The 15,150-nt window shown below is 36.5% G+C and overlaps 1 protein-coding gene across 1 annotated transcript in view; it reads right to left on the reverse strand.

Moving 5' to 3' along the window:
- The window catches only part of PJA2 (praja ring finger ubiquitin ligase 2), a 66,228-nt gene extending 51,704 nt beyond the window's left edge, over positions 1–14,524 (reverse strand). The window contains exon 1 of the mRNA XM_063086763.1: positions 14,379–14,524. The gene's annotated coding sequence lies outside the window, so the exon portion shown is untranslated. The remainder of the gene's footprint in view (positions 1–14,378) is intronic.
- Positions 14,525–15,150: the final 626 nt, after the last annotated feature.

Raw genomic sequence — 15,150 nt, forward strand, 5'->3', positions numbered from 1 at the left:
GTCATTTCATTGGAGTGTTTAATCAATTTGCATTTAATGCAATTACCAGTATAGTTTTGCTTAAGTCTTCCACCTTGCTAAAAGTTTTATTTGTCTCATCTTTATTCTACTATTCCTCCTTTCTTGATTTCTTTGGTATCGATCATACCTTTTTTATATCATTCTATTTTATTTCATCTACTAGCTTTTTTGATATACTCTTTAGTATCATACTTTAAATGATTTCCCTAAAAATGAGAAAATGCATCCTTACTGTATATGCTGTATGTTATTTCCCAGAAATTCTCGATAGCTTACCTCCCTCTATGCAAGTTTTCTTCTGGCAGGCAATTATAATGCAGGTAGATTGCCTTGATACCACAGAAGTTTGGTTTTGATCTATGTTAGGGCAAGTCCATTTCAGCTTGTCCTTAATTGAAAGTATGATCTACATTCCTGTCTATTCAAATTAGTTCTTTTACCATGCTCCAAACAATCCAAGAACTTCTTAACAGTTTAACTCCATCTACTCCCTCAGGCCTTTTGTCATTTTCATATAGCTCACTCTACATATATTATAAGCTCCACTGAACATTATCATGACTGCTTCAAACACCCAATAATCTCTGATATACCTTTCTGAAGATGTCTATTTCTTGTTCAATTTCCATGCCTCCATTTGTCTGATGTTCCTTCAGCCTAAATATCCTTTAACATTTGTTGTAATATAAGTCTACTGGTGACAACTTCCCTCTCTGCTTCTGTTTATCCAAAACTGCCTTTATTTTTGAAGGGTATTTTCAATGGGAATAGAATTCTAGATTGGCAGTTTCTGTGTTTTTTTTTTTTTTCTTTTTCTTTCCTTTTTGTTTTTCTCTTCTGGTGCTGTAAAGACATAATTCACTGTTTTCTGGCTTCCACAGTTTCAGTTAAGAATTCTATGTCATCTGAGCTGAACTCATGTATTCAAACACCTACCAACCCAGTTTGCTTGTCAGTACAACAAATAAGATTAGGAAGGGGAGGAAAAAAATCTCATAATTCACAGACAACATGACTGTGTACAGCAAAACTGGAACAGACTACCTATGGATAAACTTTTACAATGATAAATAAGTTTTAGTAGGTTGATAGATTTTTTAAAAAGCAACATAAAAAGTGTATTACCATATTCCACACATGGCTAGAAAACTAAATTTATTATAAATTTTATATAATTAAGATATACATTAAAATTATATACAAAATTATAAATTTCATAATAAGTTTTATCTAAATAGGATATAATTTACAATAGTAACCAAAAATATCAAATTTCTAGAAATAAACTTAATGAAAGACATAGCACATTAATGAAAGAAACAAAAAGAAATAAATAATGAAATGAAGAAAAATGCCATGCTCACTGGCTTGGAAGCCAATTTTCTGAACATCAGCTCTCCTAAAATAATCTATAGATTATATGTAATACTAATAAAATCCCAGCATGCATTTTTCTGTGTGTGAAAATTGATGAAGTCATGCTAAAATTTAAATGAGACTGCAAATAGCTAAAACCAGCTGAAGTAATCTTTAAAAAGAACAAGGTAGAAAGGTTTAACTCTTCCAGAAAGCAACCCTGAACAACCTATGATAATTTATATAGAGGATCATTAGGGAATGACCAGACAAATAGACCAATAGAATATAATAGTAAAGTGTTGCCCAGCAGAACTTTGTGTGATGATGAAACTCTGAAGTGTTTAAACCCAAATTAATGTTAATTTTGAACAACCACATGTAATTAGTACCATATGGACAGCATAAAAATGGAGTCCAGAAACAGATACACACTATGTACACTTAACTTATGACAATGCTATACTACACAGTTCTGGAAACAGGATATGTTTTTCACTAAATACACAAAGTTAATTAGATACTGATGCAGAAACCAAATTTAGCCTATGTTTCACAAAATGCAGAAGTTAACTTTAAAAGGACTGCATATGTAAATGTAAAAGGTAAAGCAACAAATCCTTTCAGAAGAGAGGAAATCTTTATGATGCTGGAGAAGGAAAATATTTTTTTTAACTAGGGCACAAAAAGGAAAATTGCCTAAAAAAGAAAAGGGCCAATAAACTATAACATAATAGGATTAAAAACTTGTGTTCATAAAAAGATACCATTCAGAGACTGAAAAGGAAAGTCACAAAATGAGAGACGAAATTTGCATTACATTTAAGTAATAAAGAGCTCATATCCAGACTATATGAAGAACTCCTCAAAATAAAAATAAAAAAATATTACCCAAAAGAAATGTGATAACCTGAAGAAGCACACCCCAGAAAAGGATACCCAAATGGCTAAGAAATATATTAAAAAGTGTTACTTTTATAAATTGGCTGAAAATATAAACTAAACTAATAATACAATAATAAATTACCATTACACACCAGAGAACAAAATTAGAAGATTAACCATTTCACATACTGGTGTGACTTTAAGCTATACTACAAAGCTATAATAACCAAAACAGTATGGTACTGGCATAAAAACAGACACACTGACCAATGGAATAGAATAGAGAATCCAGAAATCAACCCACACACTTACTTCCATCTGATCTTTGACAAAGGCACCAAGCCTATTCACTGGGGAAGGGACTGCCTCTTCAGCAAATGGTGCTGGGATAACTGGATATCCATATGCAGGAGAATGAAACTAGATCCATACCTCTCACCGCATACTAAAATCAACTCAAAATGGATTAAGGATTTAAATATACACCCTGAAACAATAAAACTTCTTAAAGAAAACATAGGAGAAACACTTCAGGAAATAGGACTGGACACAGACTTCATGAATACGACCCCAAAAGCACGGGCAACCAAAGGAAAAATAAACAAATGGGATTATATCAAACTAAAAAGCTTCTGCACAGCAAAAGAAACAATTAACAGAGTTAAAAGACAACCAACAGAGTGGGAGAAAATATTTGCAAAATATACATCTGACAAAGGATTAATATCCAGAATATATAAGGAACTCAAACAACTTTACAAGAAGAAAACAAGGAACCCAATTAAAAAATAGGCAAAAGAGCTAAGTAGGCATTTCTCTAAGGAAGATATCCAAATGGCCAACAGACATATGAAAATATGCTCAACATCACTCAGCATCCGAGAAATGCAAATCAAAACCACATTGAGATACCATCTAACCCCAGTTAGGATGGCTAAAATCCAAAAGACTCTGAATGATAAATGCTGGCAAGGTTGCGGAGAAAAAGGAACTCTCATACATTGTTGGTGGGACTGCAAAATGGCGCAGCCTCTATGGAAAATGGTATGGAGGTTCCTCAAACAATTGCAGATAGATCTACCATATGACCCAGCTATCCCACTGTTGGGAATATACCCAGAGGAATGGAAATCATCAAGTCAAAGGTATACCTGTTCCCCAATGTTCATTGCAGCACTCTTTACAATAGCCAAGAGTTGGAACCAGCCCAAATGCCCATCATCAGATGAGTGGATACGGAAAATGTGGTACATCTACACAATGGAATACTACTCAGCTATAAAAACGAATGAAATAATGCCATTTGCAACAACATGGATGGACCTCGAGAGAATTATATTAAGTGAAACAAGTCAGGCACAGAAAGAGAAATACCACATGTTCTCACTTATTGGTGGGAGCTAAAAATTAATATATAAATTCACACACACACACACACACACACACACACACACAAACCGGGGGGGGGGGGGAAGAAGATATAACAACCACAACTAGTTGAAGTTGATACGACAAGCAAACAGAAAGGACATTTTTGGGGGGAGGGGGGGAGGGAGAAGGGAGGGAGGTTTTGGTGATGGGGAGCAATAATCAGCCACAATGTATATCGACAAAATAAAACTTAAAAAAAAAAAAAAAAAAAAAGATAATGGCAGAAGCCAAAAAAAAAAAAAAAAAAGACCAAAAAGAAACTCAAAGGAAAAATTTGAAACAAAAAAGAGACATCAGTGATATTGCCACTGTTATGGTTTGAATGCTTCTATCCCCTTCCAAAATTCATTTTGAAACTCAACGCACATTGTGGTGGTATCAAGAAATGGGGCCTTTTAGGAAGTTATTAACTCATGAGTGCAGAATGGATTAGTGCCTTATACAGGGCAGGAAGGAACTAGCTAGGCCATTTTTGCCCTTCCACCACGTGAGGACACAACAACAAGGTGCCATCTTGAAAGCAGAAAGCAGCCCTCACCAAACACCAAAAATGCCTACACCGTGATTTTGGACTTCCAGGCTCCAGAATTGTAAGAAATAAATTTCTTTTCTTTATAAATTACCTAGTCTCAGGTATTTTGTTATGGCAGCAGGAATGTTCAAAGATAGCCAGCTATAGTATCAAGATACAAAAATCACTATTAAATATCAGCTTAAACATCAACTATAAGAAGGAATTTTAGAAATATACCACTTGTAGGAATTCCACTTTCACCCAGGATGTAGAAAGGTGGAATGTCATTTCCACCCTAACAATAAGAAAATGCCAGGTAAACAACAAAACCACAACTTGTTTTAAAGCCACCAGATTTGAGGTAGCAAGGCAATCAAACAGCCTGAAACATAAGGAAAGACAGACCTGCCCCTCCAAGGACAGAAAGTACAAGAACACTGGCTCAATTATGAAAGAATAAAGAAGTAAAAGATATCTCAGACACCACACAAGCAAAATCATCTAAATTTTTTAAACAAATTGCTAAAGACAAAGTATGGGCTAGATAAGAGTATAGGACCTCTGAGAATTGCAGAAACTCAAGAAGCTGGCACCCATTCACAGACTCTGTTCCATGGATATCTACTGGGTGCTCATGACAAAGACTGGGAAAAGGCTGGGAGACTAAAGAGGTCATTTTCAATGACAGAAGAGTAACTGCCAATAAGGGAAAGGAATGAAACTCTACCTAAACCTCTTTCCCTTGCAGGGGGGGAAAAAAAAAAGCCTTAAACCACCAGAAAAGGTGTACCAAACAGCGTGCTCTATTGTGGCTAGAATATGGGTAAAAGAAAAAAGACCTTTATTCTTGGAGTAGGGTAGGAAAATGGTTCGTGGCCCACACTCCAATACTGATAATATTAGAGATTTACTACCGCTGGGTAAGGGGCAGAAAATCTCTCTTGCACAAAACCCAAATAAAGATACGAGGCAGAGTGTTGCTACCATGGAGAGAAAGAACAGGGTCACTGCCTTATCTCAAAGGCTAAGAGACACAAAGCTTGCACAAATTAGGAAGACAGAGAGTCCTCTGCCTCCATCCCCAAGTAACAACAGTCTACTGCTGGGGAAAACAGCATATGGAGAGACTCCAGTCATAGGAGTCACAGGTACTGGCACATAGAAAAAGCTGAAAGCTGAAAATAGAACAGAAAAATTTAGAAAAAAAATCAGGCATTCCAACTGTTACACTAAGCACAAGGTAACTGGTGAACTGAAAGTGATCGAACAGCAAAATCCAAACCTAGCTCAATCCATGATTAGACTGAATCAACCCCATCAAACGAAAAACCTAGCAGATGAAGAAGCAGACTCACATCCAGACTTAAGAAGTGTTTTACCACAATCTCTACTATTCTTTATACTATGTCCACCATTCAATCAAAAATTGCAAAACAAAAAAGCTAAGGAACAAGATCAAAAACAAAAACCAATGTCAAGAGACAAAGCAATACCAGAACTATCAGAAAAGGAAATTAAAATAAGTTAAAGAAATCGAGAGAGGCCATAAGAAATTACCCAAACTTAAATACTAAATGATTTTTTAAAGACATTAAAAAGAACACACATGCATAAAAACAGAACAGACCCTCCAAGAGTTGGGGGACTATATTAAATGAACTACCAAGCGTGCAACTGGAATCCCACAAAGAAGAGAGGAAATGGTGCAGAAAAAGTATTAGAAAAAGAGAATTTTCCAGACATTAAGCAAAAGATGAAACCACAAATCCAAGAAGCTCAGCAATGCCCACACCAGAAACAGGATAAATATAAAACACATGCAGAAGCACACAAATCCCAAGACATATCATACTCAACAAGCTATAAAAATCCAATAATTAAAAGAAAATGACTGATGCAGAAGGCAGAGGGAACAAAAGAATGAGAAGATAATTACAGCTGACTTCTTGTCAGAAACTATGCAAATCAAAAAACAATACAATGGCATTCTTAATGTAAAACAAACACTGAGCAAAAAATTCTATACCCAGCAAATTATCTTTCAACAGAAAAAGTGAAACAAAATTATTATTTGGGAGGCAATCTGAGAGACTTTGCTGCTAGCAGAGCTGAACTGCAAGAAATGTGAAAGCAAATTGTTCAGGCATAAGGGATAAGCACTTGAGAAGTAGCTAGCAAAAGAGGAAATGAATTTTAATTTAATTTATATTAACTTCTTTAAATTCTGATTTCAACAGCTATACTGGCTATTGACTACCATACTAGATAGTGCAGGTCTAAAACAAACAGTAATAAGGTACTATGGGTTTATAGCATACAAAAAGTAAAATACAGAACAGTAACAGCACAAAAGATAGTAAGGAGACACAGGAAATACACTATTGTAGAGCTCTGACACTATATAAAGAGTGGTATAATATTGTTTGAATATAGTCTGTAATTAAATATGTATAATGTAAGTCACAGATAAACCAATATAATCTTTTTTAAAAGAGAGGCAACACAAAAGAGCCAACAGTAAAGATAAAATGGACTCAAAAATAGGGAGAGAGAAGGTAAGTTAAGTGGAAAACTACTAAGATGATAGATTTAAATCTAACCACATCAATAATTACAGTAAATGAAAATGGTCTAAACCTCAATTAAAAGAGATTATCAGGATGAATTTAAAAAGTGGGTTGCCAGAGGCTGGGAAGGGTGAGGAGTGGGGGGATCAGGAGAGTTTGATTAACAGATACAGAATTACACCTAGATAGGAAGAGATGTTTATAATTAACAATAATTTATTGTATATTGTGAAATGGCTAGATAAGAGGAGTTCAAATGTTCTAATCACACCAAAAAAATGACAAATGTTTGTGGTAAGGTATACACTAATAGCCTGATTTGATTACCACAGTGTATACAGGTATTGAAATATTCCTCTGCATTCAATAAATATGTTCAATTATGCATCAATTAAGAAATAATTTTTTTAAAAAGTGGCTCTCTAGAGCAAACCCACTTTAATTAAAAAGGCATGATTAAAAGTAAAAGGATAAAAGAGGATATATCATGCAAACATTAATTTTAAAAAGCTGGATAGGCTGTATTAGTATTGGATAAAGGAGACTTTGGAATAAGGAACATTATCAGAAATAAAAGGGGATATTATATAATGATAAAAGGGTCAATTCATCAAGAGACAATGTAACAATCCAAAACATATATCCACCTATAACAGAAGTTCAAAATACTTGAAGCAAAAACTGATAGAACAGAAAGAGACAAATGTACAATTATACTTGGAAAATTTAACTCTCCTTTCAATGATCAATAAAACAAGTAAACAAAAACTGAGTAAGGAAATAGAAGACCTAAAATGCACTATCAATCAACCTGACCTAACTAAAATTTACAGAATACTCTACCCCAAAATAGCAGAATACACATGATTTTGAAATGTATATCAAACATTTACCAAGATTGACCATATTTTTCACCATAAAACAAATAATGCAGTGGACTGTATGGTCCCCTCAAAGTCAATGAAGTCAAATCCCAATTCTAACTGTTGAGATGAGAAACCCTATTATGGTCACTGAAAGGTGGGGCCCTGAAGAGGTGATTAGATTGTGAGGGCCCTGTCATAGTGAATGGTTTTAAGAGTGGTCATAGGCATGGTTCTGAGGGCTTTAAAGAGAGAGAACATGAGGATCTCTCTCTCTGCCATTCTATCATGTGAGACCCATGTCACTGTCACTACCAAGGCCATCACCAGATGTGTTCCCTGGACTTTGGACTTCCCAACCTCTGAAACTGTAAGCAATAAATTTCATTTTCTTACAAATTACCGAACTCCAAGTATTTTGTCATAAGCAATAAAAATGGACTAATACAAACATCAAATAATTTAAAGAAATTACACAAAGTATGTTATCCGTCTACAGCAAAAGTAAACAGAAACCAATTACAGAAAGAGATACGCAAAATAATCAAATATTTGGAAATTAAACAACATACTTCTAAATAATCCATGGGTTTAAGTGGAAGTCACATAAGAACTTAGAAAATATCAGCATATCAAATTTGTGTGAATATCTAAAGCAGTGCTTTGAAGAAGAAAGGTCTCAAATCAATGACCTTAGCTTACGCCTTAAGAAATAAACATGGAGAAATTTAAACCCAAAGCATACGGAAAGAAATAGTAAAGATAAGAGCAGAAATCAATGAAATTGAAACATTAAAAAAATAGAAAAGCAACCAAATAAAAAAGTTGGCTCTTTGGAAAGATTAATAATACTGATAAACCCAGAACCAAACTAATAAAGACAAGAGAGAACACATTGCTAATATCAGGAACGAAAGAAGAGACATCACTACAGATGCTACAGACATTAAAAGGATAATTAAGAAACAACTTTATGAAAATGAACAGATAAAACAGAAAAATTCCTTGAAAGACAAAAACTACCAAAGCTCGTAAGTGAATGGAAGTGACTCATATAGCTAAAGACTGAAAGCTTTCAAGAAAAAATAGGTAACCCTAATAATCCTGTATTTATTAAAATTTAATTTATTCTTTAAAACATTCCAACAAAGAAAACTCTAGACTCAGAGTTAGCCTGCAAACACTAATAAACATTTACAAAACAAACAATACTAATCCTGTATAAGATTTTTCAGAAAATATGTGGAAGAAACACTTTCCAACTCTATGAGGCCAGCATTACCCTGATACAAATAATTACACGAAAAAGTATTGATGGAGTTTTGATTATTGTCCTCCCAGAATTCATGTGCAAATCTGATCCCCAATGTGCTGGAAGCTATTTGAGTCATGGCGGCGGGTCCCTCATGAATGGATTAATGCTCTCCCTGGGGGGTATGGGTTGTGAGTGAGTTCTCGCTCTATTAGTTCCCATGAGAGCTGGTTGTTTAAAAGACACTGGCACCTCCCTCTCTGTTTCTCTCACTTGCTCTCACCATGTGACCTGCTTGTACCTACCAGCTGCCCGCCATTTTCCGCCATGAGTAGAAGCAGCCTGAGGCCCGTGCCAGATGCAGCTGTCCCAGAATCATAAGCAAATAAACCTCTGTTCTTTATAAATTACCCAGTCTCAGGTATTCTGTTGTAGCAACACAAAATGAACTAATACGGGTATCCTTCATGGACATAGATGCAAAAAAAAAAAAAAAAAAAACCCCAAGAAAATATTAGCAAATATAATCCACCAATTTATGAAAATGATAATACACCATCAGCACATGAGGTTTAACCAGAGAATGCAAAGTAATTCAACATTTGAAAATAAATCAATGTAATTCATTATATTAACAGACTAAAAAAGATAAACCACACGATCACATTAATACAGTAAAAACATTTGACCAAAGTCAATGTCCACTCATGATTAAAACTCTCAGCAATGTAAAAATATGATAAGAATGCCCTGAACACGATAAAAAGCCACTTTTCTTAGTCCACTAGAGCTGCTATAGCAAACTACCATAGATTGGGTGGCTTATACACAACAGAATTTATTTCTCTCAGTTCTCGAGCTGGGAAGTCTAAGATCAAGGCACTGGCAGATCTGGTGTCAGGTGAGGGGCTACTTCCTAGTTTACAGACTGCAGCACTTTCACTGTGTCCTCACATGGTGAGAGGGGGGCAGTGAGCTCTGTGGGGCCTCTTTTTGAAGGGCACGAATCACCTCCCAAAGACCCCACCTCCAAATACCCTCACAATGGGGATTAGATTCCAACATATGAATGGGGGGGGGCAGGGAACACAAACATGCTGTCTATAGTACTACTCTACCATAATGAAAGACTGAAAGCTTTCCTCCTAAGATCAGGAACAAGACAAGGGGATATCTGCTCTCACTATTCCTATTCAACATCATACTGGAGGTCCTAGCCAGTGCAAAAAGAAAAAAGTGTGTTGGGGAGGGGGAGGTTACATACAAATTTTAAAAGAATAAAACCAGTCTGTATTTGCAAATAACACGACTGTCCACATAGGAAAATCCCAAAGAATGTACAAAAAGAGTTACTAGAAGAAGTGAATTTAGCAAGACTGCAAGATTCAAAGTCAACAGGCAAAAAAATTACATTTGTACATATTAGCAGTGAACAATTACAAACTGAAATTTTTAAAAATTATCGTTTACAGGAATATCAAAAATTATGAAGTACTTAGATATAAATCTAACAAAATGAGCAAAATCTGTATGCTGAAACTACAAAATGCTGACAAAAGAAATGAAAAAGCTCTAAATAAATGGAGATAATTTGTGTTCATGAATTGGAAGACTCAATATTAAGATGTCAATTCTTCCCAAACTGATTAACTCAATCCAAATTAAAATCCCCTCAGGACTTTTTGTAAAAAGCAACAAGCTGCCTCTAAAAGTATTATGAGAAAGCAAAGGAACTAGAGTAACCAGAATGATTTTGAAAAAGAAAAAAGTCTGAAGATTCACATTACCTGATTGAAGACTTACTATAAAGTAAGAATAACCACAACAATGTAGTATTGGCAGAACTGTAGGCACAAAGATCAAGGGGATAGTCCAGAAACAGATTCACATACAAGGTCAACTGATTTTTTGACAAAGTTAATTCAGTGGGAAAAGGAAAGTATTCCCAACAAATGGTGCTAGATGAACTACACATCCATTTGAAAAGAAAATAAGCCTTAACCCTTACCACACACCCTAAACAGAAACTAACTCAAAATGGGTAATACACCTAGACATAAAAGTCAAAACTATAAAACTTGTGGAAGAAAACATAAGAGGAAATCAACACAACTATGCATTGGGCAAAGAGTTCTTAAATAGAAGACAGAAGCACAAGCCATAAAAGAAAAAACTGATAAACTGAATTAATCAAATTTAAAAGCTTCTCTCTTACAGTTAGAAAAATTAAAAAAACAAGCTCCAGATTGCTGTATGTGTTTATGTGTCTACGTGTCAAAGAAACTGTATAAAGATGTATAAAAAATTCTTACAACTCAGTAAAACCCAAATTTTAAAATTAGGCAAAAGATCTGAACAGATACTTCACAAAGGAAGATATACACATGAGCAAACTGTCAGCATCATTAGTCATCAGGTAAATGGAAAGTGAAATCACAGTGTGATACTACTACATACCCACTAGAAGGGTCAAAATTTAATGGACTGAAATAACCACGTTGATGAGGATGTGGAGCAACTGGAATTGTCATACATTGTTGGTGGATATATAAAATGGGAAATCACTGTGGAAAACAACTTGACAGTTTCTTATCAGGTTAAAAATTCACTTAGCATACAACCTCACAAATTCCATTTCTAAGTATTTACTAAGAGAAATAAAAATATATGTTCACACAAAAAATTAACATCCATAGCAACATTATTAGTAACAGCTCCAAACTGGAAACAATCCGAATATCCATAAACAGATGAAATGAGCAACAAACTGTGGTAAATCAATACTAAGTACTACTACTCAGCAATAAAAAGAGGTGAACTAGTTAAACACACAAAAACAAGGATGATCCTCAAAAACATCATGCTAAAAATAAAAAGCCAGATGCAAAAAAGCATATATTACATAATTCCTTTTATAAAAATTCTAAAACAAATGAAACCGATTTATAGTGAGTGGTTTCTTGGGGCTGAGGGTGAAGTGTGATTTACTATAAAAGGACAGAAGAGAACGTTTGGTGAGATGAAAATATTTTCTTTCTTTGTTTTGTTTTGTTTTCTTGGTGGCTGGTTGGTAAGGGGATCCAAACCTTTGACCTTGGTGTTACTAGCACCATGCTCTCCCAATGAAGAGATGAAAATACTCCGCTCTTGATTGCAGTGGTGGTGACATGGGTGTACATATTTGTCAAAATAAAATGAACTGTATATTTTAAATAATTACATTTTATTGTACCTAAATTATCTTCAATAAAGTTGATTTTTTAAAAAGGTGCTCTCTTAGGAAAATGTTAACTAGGGAATGGTGGTGATGTCCACATATAACCATCTCAAAGATGTCAAAAAACATCTAAGAAAACAATCCATTTATGGTTTTTAAAATATCAACAAAAATGAAAACAAAAATAAAATGATATTGGAAAGCCAAGAATAAATAGAAATATTTTAACTTGATTTTGGCTATTTATCCTAAAAGCTTCAGCAAACATAATTAATGCTAAAACATCAGAAGCATTCCCTGAAAGTCAGAAACAACACCAAGTTCTGTTCCCTCCAAATTAATCTAAAATTTCAATATAACCTCATTCAAAATAGCTACAGATTTTTAATTTAAATTATAAGTAGCTGAGTCTAAAGTTCATGTAGAAGAAGAAATGCATAAGAAACAGTCAAGATTATTTTTGAAGAGTAATAAGGGGGGAGAAATGGTTATTTTAAATGGAGACATTTAAAATATGCATACCCTTTATTGAGCAATTCCGTTTCTAGGAATCCATGCTCCAGAAATAATCACACATAGACAAAGTTTACTGAATTGTTAACAGTGGTTGACTCTTGGGATACAGGTAGGACTAGAAGAGGAAGCGGGAGTTGCACCTTTTAGTTTACATTCTTCCATACTGTTTAAATTTTTAAAATCAAGGATGATTTAAAGTTTGTAATTAAACATCAATCAAATTAGAAAGCTGGCTTCATTATAAAGCATTATTTGTGATAGTAAAAAAGAAACTACAATTAATTTAAACGTCTGTCAATAAGGGAATGGTTACATAAATTACAGCCCATTCAAACTGATGAAATACCATTTAACCTTTAAAAAGTATTAGGGATGGTTATATATAACAAGGAAAAATGTGCCAGATAGATAATTAAATTAAAAGGCAAGTGATATAAAAATGTGTTTGGTATAACTCCCCTAAAAAAGAAAACTGCGTGTATGTTTGTGTGTTTTAATAGAGTGCATTTGTAAAAGGTTTTGAAAGATGAATACTAAATTCTCAACTCTGGACACTGGAGTGGAACTGGAGAATGAAAAGAAATGTTCAAATTTTGCCTAATAATCCTTTATTTATATTGTTGAATTTTATATCAAGTTTGCATGTCTGTAATTAATTTTAAAAATGGCTATTTCATAATAAATGACATGAATTCCAGAAAACAATTACAAAATTGAAAAAGGTAGTTTAAACGTTTACTTCTGTTACCTTCAGGTTTATTTACTAAATGATCTGTAGTCTTCAGCAAAGATGAATGCCATTTCAAAGAAAATGTAACCAAATATTTCACGATTAAAATAACAGAATATATCAAGCCTTAAAAAAAAAATTGTAAACTTCACAGAACTGGCAGACTCAAAGCAGTGTCTATGAGGATATACTTTTTTTTTTTTTTTTAACGCCAAGAGGGGGAAATCTCCCAGATTCTTCTTCCTGTCTTCAAAAAAGACTATTTACGTCCTCCCCTTTTCTTCAACTTGGTCTGTGCGGCTTTAAACACCATTTTGAATGTGCGCAAAATGACTAACAAGCAGTAATCTCGGGGAGGCCAAAACTGAAGGAGCATCTGCCAGAGGCGTGCTCTGACCTGACATGCTAACAGAGAGAAGCACTGATGGAATGGTGCTAATATCGGGAGTAGGACGATTGCTGTGGTTTACACAGGGTATCTGCGTGCCCGAGCCTCGGTGACAATCGGGAAAAATGCAAACACACCCAGCAGAGTGACGGCAACAGAAGGTTTTTCGGGGGAGGGGGTCCGCAGGCCTGCGGCGTAAGATGGATCAGCTCTTTGCGGGGTGGCTGGCAATGCGCAGAGAAGGCGGGGGTGAGGTGTGGGTGGGGGGCACACTCTTGTACCGCTGCGAGTGTGGGGAGAAAGGCAGCGGGGTCCTTGGCCAAGGACAGCAGAGGAGGCAGCAGGAAAAAGCGGCCAGCGGAGTCCCCCAATACCAACGCCATCCATCCGGGTGGCAGCAGGCGTGGTAGCCCCAGGTCCAGGCTGGACAGGGCCCAGGAGGCGAAGGCCTCTCACAGCCATCAACCCCACCCACCATGGCCGGCGCAGCGGGCCAGGGACAGGCCCGGTCCTTCTCGAGGAAAGAAACTAAGAAACTGAGGAGCCGCAGTAATTTCCTCGCCCCGACCCCCACACTCCCGACATCAGAACAAGCCAGGTTTTAAAAAAAAAAAAAAAAAAAAAAAAAATCCCCTCACCGAAATGTGCAGCGTCTCCGGAGCGAGAACAGCGCTAGATCCTCCACCCGCCACCACCGCCTTCTTCTCCGCCTCCGACTCCTCCCCCGCCTAACGCGCAGTCAGGCCCCAGCAGCGGCGGCGGCGGCGGCGGAAGCAGAGGCGGTGGCGGCGCGTCCCGCCCCTTGCGCCGCGGTGGAAGCTAATGAGGAGAGCACGCAAGCCCCGCCCCCACGACAGCGCTGGCCAATAGACTTAAAGGACCTCTACGCAGAAAAATGAGTGCACCCAATCGGAACCTGAGGAGTGAGCTTACGTCAGTGGTCGGGACGTGGCAGAAATTGGGATAAATACTTGGACTGTCTGTACGTCCTGCTCCCCCATCTTCTTCAGGGGGACTTCGCCAATTGGCCGAAGGGCGGAAGGACTAAGCGCGAAACCGCCGCACCCCCACTTCCGGGCCCACCTCTTTTCCCTGCAGCACTGCGACGTTTGCGAGGGGGCGGGGCACCGTGTTGGGGCTGTAGCTGCACGGCCTTTTGTGGTTTGGGCTGGGAGAAAAGGGCGGGGTTTCAAGGAAAAGGAAGGGAGTGTGGATAACTAAGGGAAGGATGGCGCAGTTAGACTTTTTCAGAAATTTCAACGGCAACCACAAAAATGGAGGCATTCAAATCGGTCCTAACTCGACTGGAAACCTGACTAACCAGGTTAAGGTTTCTTGGCATAAAGTTCAATCAGTTGCAATTCAGAGATCGGTAGGAGGAGAAATAACGCACTCTGGAGTGCTTCCTTC

This window comes from Cynocephalus volans, chromosome 2 (genome assembly GCF_027409185.1).
Source record: "Cynocephalus volans isolate mCynVol1 chromosome 2, mCynVol1.pri, whole genome shotgun sequence".
NCBI lineage: Eukaryota > Metazoa > Chordata > Mammalia > Dermoptera > Cynocephalidae > Cynocephalus > Cynocephalus volans.